Source organism: Protopterus annectens, chromosome 6.part0 (assembly GCF_019279795.1).
Source record: "Protopterus annectens isolate FY-2018-M chromosome 6.part0, PAN1.0, whole genome shotgun sequence".
Taxonomy (NCBI): domain Eukaryota; kingdom Metazoa; phylum Chordata; order Ceratodontiformes; family Protopteridae; genus Protopterus; species Protopterus annectens.
Genome location: NC_056737.1, coordinates 602,443,939 through 602,461,169, shown reverse-complemented (window position 1 = coordinate 602,461,169; position 17,231 = coordinate 602,443,939). Strand labels below are relative to the sequence as shown.

The 17,231-nt window shown below is 39.5% G+C and overlaps 1 protein-coding gene across 3 annotated transcripts in view; it reads left to right on the top strand.

The window, feature by feature from the left end:
- TOGARAM1 (TOG array regulator of axonemal microtubules 1) overlaps window positions 1-17,231 on the top strand; it is a 1,826,974-nt gene that overhangs the window by 429,540 nt on the left and 1,380,203 nt on the right. The gene's annotated exons all lie outside the window — the stretch shown is intronic.

The window sequence follows — 17,231 nt, the reverse complement described above, 5'->3', positions numbered from 1 at the left end:
TCCTGTTTGCCCAGGAGACATACGCACATTTCTAGGTGTCAGAATATACATGTCTATTGTACATGTTCCTGAATTGAGGCAGTATTGGGAAACGCACCATGTATACGGTCGCTTCCCAATAGCAGAGTACATGACCAGAGATAGGTTTGAAAAAATTCAGCAGTACTTCCACTGCAACGATAACAGCCTGAGCCTACCACAGGGTTCTGTGGGTCATGACAAGCTACATCACGTACGGCCAATACTGGATGCAGTACTTCATGCATGCAGGACATGTTATAATGTGCATCGTGAGGTGGCTGTAGACGAAGCCATGGTTGGCTTCCGTGGACGCTTGACATTTAGACAGTTTATGCCTGGTAAGCCTGAGAGGTATGGCATTAAGGTGTGGGTGTTGGCAGACTCGACCAATGGGTATGTACGTGAATTCCAGGTATACACTGGAAAAACGGAGCAGAATACAGAGGTCGGGCTGGCACACAGAGTTGTAGTTGACTTAACTAGGGGACTGATTGGCAAGAAGCATCACATTTACTTTGATAACTTCTTTACCTCTGTTCCACTAGCACAGCAATTGCTGAAAGATGATCTATACTGTTGTGGAACCATGCGCACCAATAGGTCAGGGTGGCATCTTATATTCAACAGACAGGCCATTGGAAAAGCAGCTCGAGGCTACTACAAGCAATTGCAGAGTGGACCACTGCTAGCTACTGAATGGAAGGATAGCAAACCAGTATTCCTCCTGTCAACTAACTGTAACCCAACCTTCCCAGTCTCCAGCACATACAGGAGAAAGCGTGATGGAAGAAAGACATCAGTGCCATGTTCACCAGTTGTAAACATTTACAACAGTTACATGAATGGGGTGGACAGAGCAGATCAGCTGAGGACACAGTATCCCAGTGCCAGAAAGGCCCGCAAATGGTGGCTGTACTTGTTCTGGTTCTTATGGGATGTGGCCATTGTCAATGCTTTCATTATATTCCGTGAAAGTATCAGACATCAGCAACTGTCACGCTCTGGACGTATTATTCCGGCAACACAGTTACAGTTCCGAAGGAACCTAGGCTTGCATCTACTTGCCAGTTACACAAAGAGGAAAAGATGCACTGAGATTACTGTCCCAGAGGCTGTGAGCCGATTTGAGCATGGCTCTCACTTTCCAGTGAAATGGCATAAATCAAGATGCAAAAACTGTGCCAGCAAGGGTAAACGTGCTGAGCCATCATGGGGGTGCCCGACTTGCAAGGTCAACCTGTGTGTTGAATGCTTTGGAGAATACCATGGCCATAAATTTCTCCCATAGTGCTGTGGGCCTTGGGTGTGCTACTGTGATGTAATGGTTCCCTCCGGCAAAGGACACATGCAAAAAGACACAGCTTGGGTCAGTCTAGGTCTTTTGACATGTTGCCTTGATGTAGCTCTCCACTCAGTCTCCCTCCCTTCAGGTGTAGTCAGTGTATGTAGGTCAGGGAAACAGGGTTTACATTAGCTCCTCCCTTCTACTCCTAATGGCCATTGCAGAAAGGACACACGTAAATGGAAAAGGCAGAGGTAAAGCAGAGTTCCTCACCTGCTTTTTCAGTGTACACGTGCTCTTTCTGTGCCCCCATGTCAGTAGGCAGCCAAGCCCTTCAGCACCAATGCCATGAAGGTCCCTCTTCACTTTTTTTTGCCAACTGCTCTTAGGTTGGTGGGTGCATCACAGGGTGCATACCCAACCAGCACGGATCTTGTGATCCACCGGGATCGCAGTTGGGAACCTGGAGACTCTACAGCACAGTCCCATAGTGCTGCTGTCCTCGGTAAGCATGGGCTTGGGTGTGCCACTGTGATGTAATGCAAAAACATGCAAAAAGACAGATCCTGGGTCAGTCTTGGTCTTTTGACATGTTGCCTTGATGTAGCTCTCCACTCAGTCTCCCTGCCTTCAGGTGTAGTCAGCGTATGTAGGTGAGAGTAGTAAATGTATGACGGTCAGGACAGCAAGTAGTGAGTTACTTCAGTCCCTCATCCCTTAGGTCCATTGCTGAATGGGCACATGTAAAGAGAAAAGGCAGAGGTAAGGCAGGCTGCTGACACTGAAGCAGGTCGTGTGACCATAGTGGTATCAGCAGTCTGAGTGGGCAGCCAGCACAGCTATGGGACACTACAGATAACCAACATCTGGAGCCCCATGCCTGTCATTGGCATATTAGTGGAGCGGCGGTCCTTACCCTGCTTTTTCTCTTTACATGTGCCCTGGCTGTGCACCCTTGTCAGTGTCCACCCATGCTTTATTTCAGATAAGGTAAGACTGTCTTCTGCTGTTCAGACGTTTACAGAATGTGTTCATGCATGGCTTGATGCACAGGGTCTGTGGATCGACAATATGCCATAACGACATCACCGCCGAAGATGTTCACCGGTTCAGAAGGGATGACATTCACCTAACTGAGGAGGGCATTGCGTTGTTCTTGACCAGCCTCCACAATGGCATGAGGAGAGCCATGCATGATTGTGAGAAAAATGCAAAACACCCATGACCAAGTCGGACCAGTATAGTAAGTAAAACACTATTATGAAATGTGTTCTGTAAAATTAATTTCTCTGAGCTTGGCAAATAACTGTTATTGAAATTATGATTTCTTTTTCATATTTTGGTAAATAACTTTGCAAGGGAGCATCTGAATGTGCTAAGTAATACCTCATTTTGCAAAGATTATTTATAGTTCTAACATCGTAAAAGAATGGTGTCTGTATGTTGTACGTGCAGATGTCAAAGTTTGTTTGAGACTTATGGTTATGGAAATTATGATTTTTTTCATATTTTGGTAAATAACTTTGCAGGGGAGCATCTGAATGTGCCATGTAATGTCTCATTTTGAAGACAGTATTGCTGGTTCTAACGTGGTAAAAGAATTGTGCCTGTATGTTTGACACATGTGCAGATATCAAAGTTTATTTCGGACTTAGGTTATGAAAATTATGATTTTTTTTCATATTTTGGTAAATAACTTTGCAAGGGAGCATCTGAATGTGCTAAGTAATACCTCATTTTGAAAAGATTATTTATAGTTCTAACATGGTAAAAGAATGGTACCTGTATGTTGTACTCATAGGCAGATATCAAAGTTTGTTTTGGACTTAGGTTATGGAAATTATGATTTTTTCATATTTTGGTAAATAACTTTGCAAGGGAGCACCACATTGTGTGAAGTAATACCTCATTTTGAAGACAGTGTTACTCCTTACAACATGTTAGAATAACTGTGTATGTGCACTGTACACACGTACAGATATCACAGTTTGTTTAGTCTTGTACGAATATGAAAATTATACATTTACAATACTTCTCATTATTATGCCCATATCTTTGCGAGGGAGCATGGTAATCACACAAATGATGCGTCATTTTGAAGCTGACATTCAGATGCACAACTTCTACACTGATATGTAGGTTCTGTCTGTTACAGGTGATGAGATATTATGCTTCGTTTATTTATCAATTATGAGAAATAATATACTAATCATATTTCTGTGAATATCTCACGAAAGGAGCATCACACAGTTATGGTTAAGTTATTATTTTAAAGCTGACATTCATAATAACAAATTAAATTCAAATTGTATGGGTCTGCATGGTACATAGACCTAGATATTGTGCTTTGCTTTTCCAAAAAGTTAAATAATGTGCACAATATCAGCATTCCTTGCCAAATATTTAATTATGACTTTGATATGCACTATCAGCATTTACACTGTTGGAAAGGTCAGTGTCTGCTGAACAACTTTCACGTTTATATTTTTAGTGTAGCTCTTATAGTTAAAGAGTTATGAACATTTGTTTTCTGTATAGTATTACAAATGGATTTTCTGAAAATGAGCTCAGGCTGCACTGTTGTTCCTATGGTGGAATTAAGCAGGCAGCTTTTCCTGAGCTGCTCTGGAGTGAATGAGTTAACTCTGCCATATCCACCTCTGACTCCTGCCTTTTTGTCAATGTCACCGTCTCCAACCCATATAACATAGCTGGTCTCACTACCCTCTTGTAGACCTTCCCTTTCACTCTTACTGGTACCCGTCTGTCACAAATCACTCCTGACACTCTTCTCCACCTATTCCACCCTGCCTGTACTCTCTTTTTCACCTCTCTTCCACACTCACCTTTACTCTGAACTGTTGATCCCAAATACTTAAACTCATCCACCTTTACCAACTCTACTCCCAGCATAATCACCATTCCTCTATCCTCCCTCTCATTTACACACATATATTCTGTTTTAGCCCTGCTGACCTTCATTCCTCTCCTCTCTAAAGCATATCTCCACCTCTCCAGGGTTTCCTCAACCTGGTCCCTATTCTCTCCCACTACATATCACAATGTCATCTGCAAACATCATAGTCCACGGGGCCTCATGTCTGATCTCATCTGTCAACCTGTCCATCACCACTGCAAATAAGAAAGGGCTCAGAGCTGATCCTTGATGTAATCCCACCTCCACCTTAAACGTATCTGTCACTCCCACCGCAGTCCTCACCAATGTCACGCTACCCTCGTACATATCCTGTACCACTCTTACATACTTCTCTACCACTCCTGACTTCCTCATACAATACCACAACTCCTCTCTAGGCACCCTGTCATATGCTTTCTCTAAGTCCACAAAGACCCAATGCAACTCCTTTTGACCTTCTCTGTATTTCTCCAGCAACACTCTCAGAGCAAACATTGAATCTGTAGTGCTCTTTCCTGGCATGAAACCATACTGCTGATCACTAATCATCACCTCCCTTCTTAACCTAGCTTCCACTACTCTTTCCCATAACTTCAAGCTGTGACTGATCAATTTTATCCCTCTGTAGTTGCTGCAGCTCTGCACATCTCCCTTATTCTTAAAGATGGGTACCAAAACACTTTTTATCCACTCCTCAGGCATCCTCTGACTTTCCAAAATTTCATTAAACAATCTGGTTAAAAATTCCACTGCCATTTCTCCTAAGCACCTCCATGCTTCCACTGGTATGTCATCTGGGCCAACAACCTTTCCATTCTTCATTCTCTTCATAGCTGTCCTTACTTCTTCCCTGCTAATCTGTTTCACTTCCTGATTTACTATCCCCACATCATCCAACCTTCTCTCCATTCATCAGCCCTTCAAAGTACTCTTTCCATCTACTCAACACAATCTCCTCACTTGTGAGTACGTTTCCCTCAATATCCTTTATCACCCTTACCTGCTGCACATCTTTCCCAGCTGTGTCCCTCTGTCTGGCTAATCAGTACAGGTCCTTTTCTCCCTCTTTAGTGTCCAATCTCTCATACAACTCTCCATATCCCTTATCCTTAGCATTCGCCACCTCTCTCTTTGCCATGCGCCTCATCTCCTTATACTCATGTCTACTTTCTTCATCTCTTTGACAGTTCCACTTCGTCTTCACCAGCCTCTTCCTCTGTATACTCTCCTGTACTTCCTCATTCCATCACCAGGTCTCCTTGTTCTCCTTCCTCTGTCCAGATGTCACACCAAGCACCTTTCTAGCAGTCTTCCTTACTAGCTCTGCTGTAGTTACCCAGCTGTTCGGTAACTTTTCACTGCCTCCCAGTGCCTCTGTTAACTCTTCCCTGAACTCCACCTCACAATCACCCTTTTTTAACTTCCACCATTTAATCCTTGGCACTGCTTTCACATTCCTCCTCCTCTTCTTGATCGCCATCGTCATCCTACAGACCACCATTCTATGCTGCTTAACTACACTTTCCCCTGTCACCACTTTACAGTCTCCAATCTCCTTCAGACTGGCCGTCCTACATAGGATATAATCCACCTGTGTGCATCTTCCTCCATTCTTGTACGTCACCCTATGCTCCTTCCTCTTCTTAAAATACGTATTCACCACAGCCATGTCCATCCTTTTCGCAAAATCCACAATCATCTGACCTTCTGCATTCCTCTCCTTAACACCATACCTACCCATCACTTCCTCATCCCCTCTGTTCACTTCACCAACATGCCCATTGAAGTCTGCTCCAGTCACTAGTCTCTCACCCCTGGGTACACTCATAACCACTTGATCCAACTCAATCCAAAATTTTTCTTTCTCATCCATCGCACACCCAACTTGTGGAGCATATGCACTAACAACATTCATCATTACACCATCAATTTCAAGCTTCATAAACATCACTCTATCAGACACTCTCTTCACCTCCAAAACACTCTTGGCATACTGTTCCTTTTGGATAACCCCTACCCCATTTCTCCTGCCATCCACCCCATGATAGAACAATTTGAACCCACCTCCTATACACCTGGCCTTACTTCCCTTCCATCTGGTGTCTTGCACGCACAATATATCAACCTTCCTTCTCTCCATCGTATCAGCTAGCTCTCTCCCTCTACCAGTCATACTGCCAACATTCAAAGTTCCTACCCTCACTACTACACTCGTAACCTTCCTCCTCTCTTCCTGCCTTCAGGCATGCCTTCCTCCTCCTCTTCTCCTTCGGCCAACAGTAGCCCAATTTCCGCCAGCACCCTGTTGGCTAACAGTACTGGTGGCGGTTGTTGTTAACCCGGACCTCGACCGATCTGGTATGGAAATATGAAGTGTTCTCCGAATAAGTCATTTGGCAGAGGTTTTACGCCAGATGCCGTTCCTGACGCAACCCTCCCCATTTACCCGGACTTGGGACCGGCACAAAGAAATGCACTGGCTTGTGCATCCCTAGTGGCTGGGTTTTCTCCTGTAGCTAGTATTAAATTTTACACTGTTTCGTTCAGACAGAAAACGTGCACCGCGTGGAAAGCCAGAGGAGGTGGAATCTGTATTAACAAAAGGTGCAGCAACTGAGAAATCATACTGTCACACAGCTTTGAAAACTTAGAGTTCCTGTTATTAACTGTAGACCATTTTACTTGCCCAGGGAGCTGAATGGGGTCAATGTAACAGTGGTGTATATCCCACCTAGTACTAATACCACTGAGTCTCTAAATAAACTATCCAATCACTTGGGTGAGCTGCAGAGCAAATATCCTGACTTTGTATGTTTGGCAGCTGGTGACTTTAATAAAGCAGATCTGAAACAAGTGCTCCCATACTACCATCAGTATGTGGACATTCCTATAAGGGGTGATAATATCCTGGACAAAGTGTACATAAACTTAAAAAAAAGCTTATAAGGCAGTGCATCTTCCACAAATGAGAAAATGTGACCATTATACTATCTTGCTATTACCAGCTTGCAAACCTGCACTGGTTAGAGAGAAACCCACAAAGAAACAAATCTGGGTATGGCCCGAGGGGACTATGGAGGCCCTCCAGGACTGCTTTGAAAGATCCAACTGGGATATGTTCAAGGAGGCAGCCACACTGAATCAGCATCTGAACATTGATAAATCCACTGAGGCAGTGATGGCATACATTTCAAACTGTGTTGATAGGGTAGCAAATACCAAGAGTATCACTGTTAGAGCTAACCTAACTATATGAGGATGCTGTTCATAGGCTTCAGCTCTGCATTTAATATGGTGGTACCAGTGCAGCTGATAGAAAAACTGGCACATTTAGGAATCAGTAAACATCTCTGTAACTGGAATCTAGATTTCCTGATTGACAAACCATAGAGGGTGTGTGCATCGCGATTAACACCTGGGTTCCACAGGAATGTGTTCTCAGTCCACTGTTCTTCACCATCCTGACCCACGACTACTATGCTAAGCACAAGTCCAACCATATCATCAAGTTTGCTGATGACATCACAGTCCTGGGGTTCATTACAAAGGAGGATGAAAAGGCGTACATAGAAGAGGTGGCATCTCTGATCAGTTGGTGTGAGGGCAACAACCTTAACCTGAATATGAGCAAGACCAAAGAGATTGTCATTGACTTCACGAAAAGGAGAAAAACCACCCAGTGCTCAGGATCAATGGTGAGAGTGTGGAGAGGGTTGAGTATGAAATTCCTGGGTGTACACATATCAGAGGATCTCCCGTGATCAGGGCACACCAGCCAACTGGTCAAGAAAGTGCACAGATGCCTCCACTTTTTAAGAAGGCTGAAAAAAGCTAAGCTTCCTCCTCATATTCTCTCCACCTTCTGTGGAGGTGCAATAGAGAGCATCCTCACTTGCAACTTCACAGTGTGGTTTGGAAGCTGCACAGTTACAGAAAGGAAGGTGCTGAGGGTTGCAGAGAAAGTGACAGATTCCGGTCTTCCATCAGTACAACATTTTTATTCTGCAAGAAGCATCTGAAAGTCCACCAAAATAATACAGGACAATACGCATCCTGTGCTGGACTGTTGAAACATCTGGCATCGGGCAGGAGATATTGCAGCATCTGCTGCAGGACTACAAGATTCAGTAACACTTTTTACCCTACAGTGATTAGACTTCTGAACTCGGGCACTAGTCCAAGGGGTCTGGACACATAATAAGTCAGTTTTTTTTGTGCAGTATATACTAAGATATATTCCACGCAAGTGCAATAATTATTATATCCATAGACAGTATTATTTAACTCACTCAAGTGCAATATTAGGCAAATAACTTAGGCATTTCAATCTGTAGTGTGTTTTGTATTACTTTAAATAGGGTAGTTAATTTAATTCAGGGGAGGGTATTCTTTTCTTTTATGAGTGCTGGTAAATGTCTCTACCTTTTTCTTACATGTATTGAGAGTAGTATTGTATTTGTTAGTTATGTTCATTCCTCTACTTGTTTGTGTTGTTTCCCTTTCCTTTGTAATCTCAAGAATTGAGATGATGCACAGACATTTGTTTAGGCTACATGTATGTAGTTCTAAATGACAATAAAGTTTACTTTGACTATGGCTTTTGACTTTGAGATTCCTAGGTGTTCCAAGGCCACTGAGTCTTATGATTATTCATTCCTTCCCAGTACCCTTCCATAGGCTGCACCTCCTTTCTGTAGGAGGGCTATATCAGTCAATCCTGGAGTAAATATTTGGATACCCACCCACTCATCTAGTTTGTGTTTAATAGATGTTTAATAGAGTATAGTAGAGATGACCTGTTTAGCATTGAGGAAGTTTGGCTGTAATACCTAGAGATGGTAAAGGCACATCAGATCCAGCTTCATATAGGCTCACTTGACAATACTAATACAGCAATGGTGATCCAAAGGGAAGCAGTATGTGAGAAAATGCCACTATTATTGGTGGGTCTTAATGCAGAGAAAGCATTCTGCATAGTAAGTTGAAATTTTATGAGTATGGCAATGGGAGCATTTGCATTTCCTGACGCAATAATAAGGGTAATTAGGAAGATATATGAGGGATTAGAGGCAAAAATTAAAGTGGGGGGGTCCTCTCTGATAAGTTCTGTCTGAACAGAAGAACCAGGTAGGGGGGTGTCCTTTTTCACCTTTTTTATTTGTGTTACAATTAGAACCACGGGCAAAGAAAATAAATGATTCAAAAATTCAAGGATATAATTGGTATGGTAATCAAGAAAAGTTAGCTTTATTTGCAGATATTATTTTGCACCTGATAAAACTAGAAAAATACATCTCAGTGTTGTGGAACATTCTGAGACTATTTCAAGTCTTTTCAGGATATAAAATTAATGAAGGGAAAACAAAGGCTATAACTGTAAACTGTGCACCTACACACACATTTGTTCACCAATACTCATATTTATGGGGACATGATAAAATGAAGTCATTAGAAGTATGGATTAAAATGATTCAGTTATCACAGCTAAGGATATATGGGAAGAGACTAAAAAGATATCGCAAAAACTGAGGAACTGGAAACTCTTGTTTATGGATAGCAGTAAAATGTGTTTAGTCTATTTAGTTTAATACACAGGTCAGGCATATTTTTCTCAACCAGAGGAGAAGTTGTGGATAGCAATTAATAAAGAATTGAAAAATTTTCTTTGGGAGGGGAAGAGGGCAAGAATTAAGTGGGTTAAGCTGATCCCTACAGTAGAACAGGGTGGTTTGGGATTACCTGGCGCACTGGTGCCAAGACTAGAAAAGAATTACAGTGTAGAATCCGCAAGACATGGAAATACTCCTACAATGGGGCTATGTCAGGCCCTGGGGAGGATGGCCCTTCTGTTGTAGAATGAAGTAGCAGTCCACAGAAATCGTAAAAACTGATAGGCCAAAAAAGACCCATAAAGATGATAGAGTGGACTATTGAGGATAAGAAAGAAATTATGTATTATTACTATTATGCAAGAAGCTCAGAGTTTCCAGACAGAAGATATAAAAAAAGATTTAGAGAGAAATTAGAGGAACGAAAAGTACTTCCACAAGAAAAACTGTCAGAAGATTCAAATAAAAGTTTGTGTTCATTAATACAACAGATTTATGAAAAATATTATCTAGACCAAGAAACCTTAGGTCATTTGGAAAAAGAAGCAACTGAGGAAGTGCAAAAATATTAAGAACAAAATCTAGAGACTTTTTTGAAAGGTATAAAAAAGAAATATGGACATGGGAAAGAAAGAAAGATCTGATATGGTGCAATATTTATGTAAAGGAGAAAGCCAAATTAACCAACATAAAAATGCAGCCCCAAAGATATTCAAAGAGAAATACAGCCAAAGGCATTTAGATATGTAAAATTTCACAATACAAAAAATAAGATCAAAGAGAAGGAACGTTGAACAGAAGATTAGTAAAGTAGAAGTTAAAAAAAGTAGAAGTTGAAGTTATGGAATACTTACAAAGTGAAGGATTTAGTGTAGAAAATCTAACACAGGTTACATCACAGCATGATGGAACAACAAGTCCCCAAAGTAAGCAGAAAGAGGAGGAGCAGGAGACATCTGAAGAAGAAATATGGACAGGGGAAAGAAAAAACTGATATAATTTGGTACTGTATTTATGCAAAGGAGAAAGCAAAACTAATTAATACAAAAAGAGCAGCATCAAAGATTTTTGAAGAGAAATATAGGCAAAGGCATCCTGACTTGGAACATTTTACAATACAAAAAATAAGAAAACAAAGAGGAAAAGTCGAAAGGAGGATTAGTAATGAAGATGTTAAAGAAATAGAAACTGAGGTTATGGATTACCTGCGACGTGAAGGATTTAATGTAGAAAATCAAACTCAGATAATGTCACAGCAAGATAGAGCACTGGATCTCCAAATTAAGGAAGAACCAATAGAGCAGGAAACATTTGATCAGTTGTCATATGAAGATACTTTGGAGCCTTCTGTAGGAAACCAGTAGAAATGTTCAGTTGGAGTTGCACAGCAAGGGAAGGAACAGGAAATTGTGACAACTCTAATGTAGTCAATGTTGTGGGGCAATAGACCAGTGAGTTCCCATATGAAAGAGTAACAGACGATAGGATGACACTAAGGAGAGTGTGGCACAAGAAGATGCTCTGGAACTTTCTGTAGAATGCCCACAGGAAATGGAGAAAAAAGAATGTGTTCTCAGTTTAGAAGAAAATAATCAAGGAGAAGAGTTGTTTGATTTAATAGAGATGGACAGACATATTAAGATCAATGAAAGAAACAAACTACAGAAAGTCAATAAAACCCAAAAAGTTAGAAGTTTGATAAAACAGATTATTTAGGACTGTCCATATAGATTCATGTGATATAACGGAAATAAATAGGATATGTTACTGTGCAGCTCGGTTAGTAACCAATAAAGTCTTACCACAAAAATACTGGGTAGTAAGGGGTAAATAAGGGGAGAAACTGAATGCCATCATGGAAGTACTGAATAGAGAAAACTGTAAAGCAGTTAAGACAAGAAGTGTCACTGTTAGAAGAGTATAGAAGAGGGAAGAGATCAACAGAAATACTTAGAAAGATAGATGTGATAAAAGCAATGCACAGTATCAAAACAGATCAGGATCTGTTGTGCACTATCGCAAATAAACTAAAAAATATCAGCACAGGCAGATAAACTTAGAAGATATGTAGATAAATATGAAGGGAAAGTACAAAATAAGCAATTTACTGAGTTTTATAGAGAACTGGTAAACAAGGCAAAATGAATTGAAACACCACCAAAAAAGAAGAAATAGATATATTTTGGAGAAATATCTGTTAAGATCCTGTGGAACATAACAAAAATGCTAAATGGATAGAAGAAGTAAAAGAAAGAATAAGACATTCAAACATACAAGATATGAAGTGGGATGAAGTAACAGCCAGAGAGATTGAAACAAAGTTAAGAAAAGCTCCTAACTGGAAACTCCAAGGTCCAGGTGCAGAACGTGCCTTCTGGCTAGAAGTATTAACATCTTTACATGAAGATTTAGCTATGAATAAGAACTAATTATATGCATAACCTGAACAGACACCAGCCTGGTTAACAACTTGAAAGACAATACTCCTACTTGAGTGAACCTGCAACCTACCCTAAAAACTGTAGACCAATAATTTGCCTTCTGATGATGTATAAACTATATACTGGAATTTATGCTGACAAGAGTTTATAGTCATTTACAAGAAAACTCAATCGTGGCAATAGAACAAAAGTGTAATAAAAGAAAGTCATATGGAAAAGGATCATTTGTTGTTAAATAAAGTCATAATGGAGAACTATAAAAAGATGAAGAATCTAAGTATGACATGGATAGACTACAAAAAAACATTGATAGTATCCCACATTCATGGATAAAAGAGTGCCTAAAATGTGTAAGATACACCCTACACTGATTTGATTATATTACAGTGACCATGAAATAGTGGCAAACCACTTTGCAGTTAAGCCATGATAAAGGACAAATTATTATTCCAGGGATAAAAATTCAAAGGGGGATAATTCAGAGTGACTCTCTGTCACAGCTGCTGTTTTGTCTTTCCCTTAACCCATTAACTACTTAACAGATTAGGTCATGGCTAAAATTCGGCTCCCAGTAAACAACAAGTGTGAAAACTTCTCATTTTCTTATTTGAAGATGATTTAAAACTGTATAGTTCATCAGATGAGGAACCGAAAGCACAACTGCAAGTAGTCAAAACTTTTTCAGATGAAATAAGAATGTCACTTGGTCATGATAAATGTGCAAAAACAACCTTTAAAAGCAGGAAAGCTGCAGCACCAAGAAAATATCAGGTCTCGGGACAGAAAACTGTTATAAAAGAACTTGGGCGAGATGGAGTATATAAATATTTGGGAACTGATGAAGGATCAGCAGTAAAACATGAACAAATGTAAATAAAACTTATTGTGGAATATTTTAGAAGACTTAAATTCATACTGAAAACAGCACTAACATCTAGGAACAAATTTCAAGCTATAAACCAATTTGCTCTTCCTGTCCTATCTTACAGTTTTAAAGAGACTGACTGGCCCCAAAAGGTGTTGAATAGGTTAGGACAGGAAAACAAGAAGGATGCTTCATGCTCATCAAATTTTTTATAAAAATCATTGCATACCAAGATTATATGTTTCCCATTCTGAACGAGGTATGGGCCTCCTCAAAATTGATGACATGTATAGATCTGCAGTCGTGGAACTGCATACGTATCTGCTGACCTCACAAGACCCAGAATGTAGTGAAAGTTTTAAAACATGAAGAGAATAAGTCTAAGATGAATTCCCTGCTTAATTTAGCAGAAGCATGTTAGTGTCAAGCGGGAATGAAAATCAAACCAGAAGTAGATAAAAATCAGGCAGCAACTGAAGGTGCTGAAAAACAAAAGAAATAATATAAGGTGAAGGATCAGATGAGAAGGCAATAAATGTGGAAAATTCATAAATATAGTTGCAAGTATAGAAAACTCTTGGAACAACCCAATGTTGATCAGGACCGAATGCAGAAATAGTTAAGGAGAGGTGAATTTCAGTCAAAAGACAAAAGATTAATATTGGCGGCCCAAGATAGTGGAATACATACACATTGGTTTATCCAGTCCATTGAACATGTGGGAGAAACAGACAAATATGGATTTTGTAAAACAGAATTGGAAACAGTCTCACATCTTTTTGCTGCCTGTGATATACTAATGGCCGAAGGACTGTATACTGAAATGCATAATAATGTGGCAAGACTGTTGCATTGGGGATTGTGCAAACTTTATAATACTGAAGTAGATGCAAAACACCGGAAACATGAGCCACATAGCATTACAGAAAATGATGAAGTTTATATCACATGGGATCAGCCTTTAACAACAGTTCAAAAAATAGATGCGAGAAAACCAGATATAGTAGTCCATGAAAAGAAGACAAAAGTTGCATTGATCACTGAAATTGCTATACTCAGTGACTACAGTGTCTTGCATACAGAGAGAGACAAAGTCATAAAATAGCTGAATTTACAGGCAGAAACAAGGGCATTGTGGAAGAAGGATACCGAGACAGGTCCAGTAGTAAGAGGAGCAACAGATCTTATAAAAAAATAATTTACAGTCTTACTTAGATATGTTACTGATACATTTAACTCTTTACAAATTGCAGAATGAGTCATTACTGGGCATGTTGCAGTGCTGCAAAGAGCACTTCTGGCCAACATCAAAGATTGAAACAATACTAATTTCATGAACTTTATTCATACTTTGACTTAGAATGGGGTCCATTCTTGTCATGGTATGAGAAACCCAAAAGACTTGGAGAAATTAAAAAGGGAAGAATATTATATTCTTAATGTAGCAGAGAGTATTCTAAGAACTAAGCCAGCACATGAATGGAGAAAGGAAATTCTGCCAGTAGGGATGACTGCAATTACCGGTACAGAGAATTTGCATGAGGAGGCAGGAATTTACTGGAAAAAAATTGCAAAGGAACCACGGTATTGGAAGCAAATAAATAGAGTGGGAAAGGTAATAGAATGGGAGGAGGCCAAGAATACACGTGGGCTGCAGGCTAGAGATTACCTTCCCTATCAAGGATTTATAGCAGAGTATAGGCAAAGAGAAAGGGATAGAGGAATCCTAAGCAAAAGACCAGCACTGGTAGAGTTTTTAGTTGAATGTAAAACAGAAGCTGCTGTTAAAAAAGGGATAATTAGTATGACATATAAAATATTGCATGATAACTATAGGAATCAATCAGAGGAGATTAGAAAATATTGGGAAGAGAGACTGGATAAGCAGTTCACAAAGAAACAATTGAAGACTTGTGTATGGCTCCCAACTATGCAGAGAAGTCTAGAAGATTTAGGAGTTTTGCTTGGAACTGTTTTGTATAAGTATTTTTGTACCAGAAGCAGATTACAGAGAATTTTTCCCTCAGGTAGATTGAAAATGTTGGAAATGTGATGGTGAGGAAAGAGATAATTGGGAACATATTTTTGGGAGTATAATGAGTTGGAAGGCTTTAAAAATTCCATGCAGACTACTCTGTCAAAAATACTAGGTGATCAAATTGGTGTAACTAAGGGAATTATTTTTTGAGCTGGGATATAGGATCGGAATTGCCTAGTCATAGTAAGGCCCTGCTAAGTTTAATTTTGGTGACTGTCAAAAAAACACTTACTATAAAATGAAAATCCAAGTCCAAATCAACTGTATTTGAAGTAGTGAATACAGTAACAAAGAGAAAAGAACTGGAAGTATGATCTTTAAAAAATGGCAGGAGCAAATTACATAGATAACTTGGGAACTGTGGGAACAATACATGCAGAGTAATGTTTTGGAGGAGTGATGTTTAAGGGAAGGCAGAAATTGAGTGAGCTATGTAATGGATTTTCAGTGACTGTACAGAAAATTATATGTAATGTATAATGTTTGAAACTGATAATATGCCAATATGATTTGTTTTCATTTATATAAATGTATGATTCCCTACGTTATATGTGATAATTCAATAAAGATGATTAAAAAACATTCAGAGAAAGTTTATTCCAGAGTTTTGGGAGGTGCTGTGTTACAAACCTGTCCTTCACAGTGTTTTAGTTATGTGCGGATGAAGATTTAGGTCCTTGGTTTTAGTATTAGTGGAGATATTAGACTTGTGGAGAAACAAGACACTCTGGTGTCTAATTGCACAATAAGTGAGACAGAGCTCTCCCCTCAAAAGTCTGTAAGACACTGAATAAAAGGGATAGAGACTTGGTAGCTGAGGGAATTTAGGCCTTTGATCTTTCTGGTTAGGAACATTTAGGATCTTTCTTATTGTTTGATATGTTTAGTGAGATATTCCCAAAAGGGGTTTTGTACCTGATAATTGACCTGATCACTTCTGAGTAAAAGGGACTGATTGCTTATTTAGACTTTGATAGTTTCATAGATTTATGCTAGGCTAACAACCATGTGGTTCTTTACAAACCTAGCCTGATGATATTCCTTTGGTAGTTAGCTAGGCCAAGTAAAAGGATTTCCTGACAACCATTGTCACATGACTGTTAAAACTGAGAGTGCTATTAATTGAAGTACTTAGGTCGCTCACTACAGATTTTTTTTTTAGTATTATATTGTCTGTATAGTATGATAAGGGAAGGGGTTATCTACCAAAAGTGAATATACTACACTTTTTAATATTTAGTTTGAGCCCATTTTAAGAATGTCAAGCATTTACTAAGGGATTATTCATTCTGGAGGGCATGGGTGTTATAGGGTGATTTAAGCCACAGTCTGCAGCCATCTGCAGACTTTGTTAGCCAGAGGCCTTAGCTGTCTGCTTTGGGATCTAAGAAGTAAATACTAAAAAGGAGAGGCCGTGTCACTGAGCCCGAGGGACATTACTGGTCAGTTTCATACTTTCTTATGATGCCCCTGAAACTCATAATGTGTGAGTTTTGTCTTTCAGCCAGTTTGCTATGCATTTTACCACATAGGGGTCAATTTTTAAAGCATTTAGCTTTTGTGTGGTGCTGGCATGGGGAAAAGTGTTTTAAGCCTTGGCAGATCAAAATATGACATGTAAACTAAAAACAAAAACTAAAACCGCCACAACTCCCGCTCATGTACAGTAATAAAGTTTAATGCACAAAATAGTTAAAAAAAAACAGACTTAGAGCTTTCGCCCCTGTCTAGGGCATCATCAGAGTAAAACTATATTGAAAACATGATTCTTTTATAACCCCTGTTTAGTCACATGACTATCCTGAGTAAAATGCGTTAACCCTTAATATACTACACCACCTGAAATGTTATGACATCCTTTAAGTAATGTATGTAGCTAATAATGAAGAAGTCCTATGTGTTTGGATGAAAGCTCTTGACCATTTGTGTTTGTATTAAAGTGTTATTTTAGGGTCTGGATTATATATTTGAAGCTTCAGAAATTCAAACCTCATATGTTCGACAACATATGAGCGAAACTTGAATCTTCAAATATATAATAAAAACGTAAAAAAAAAA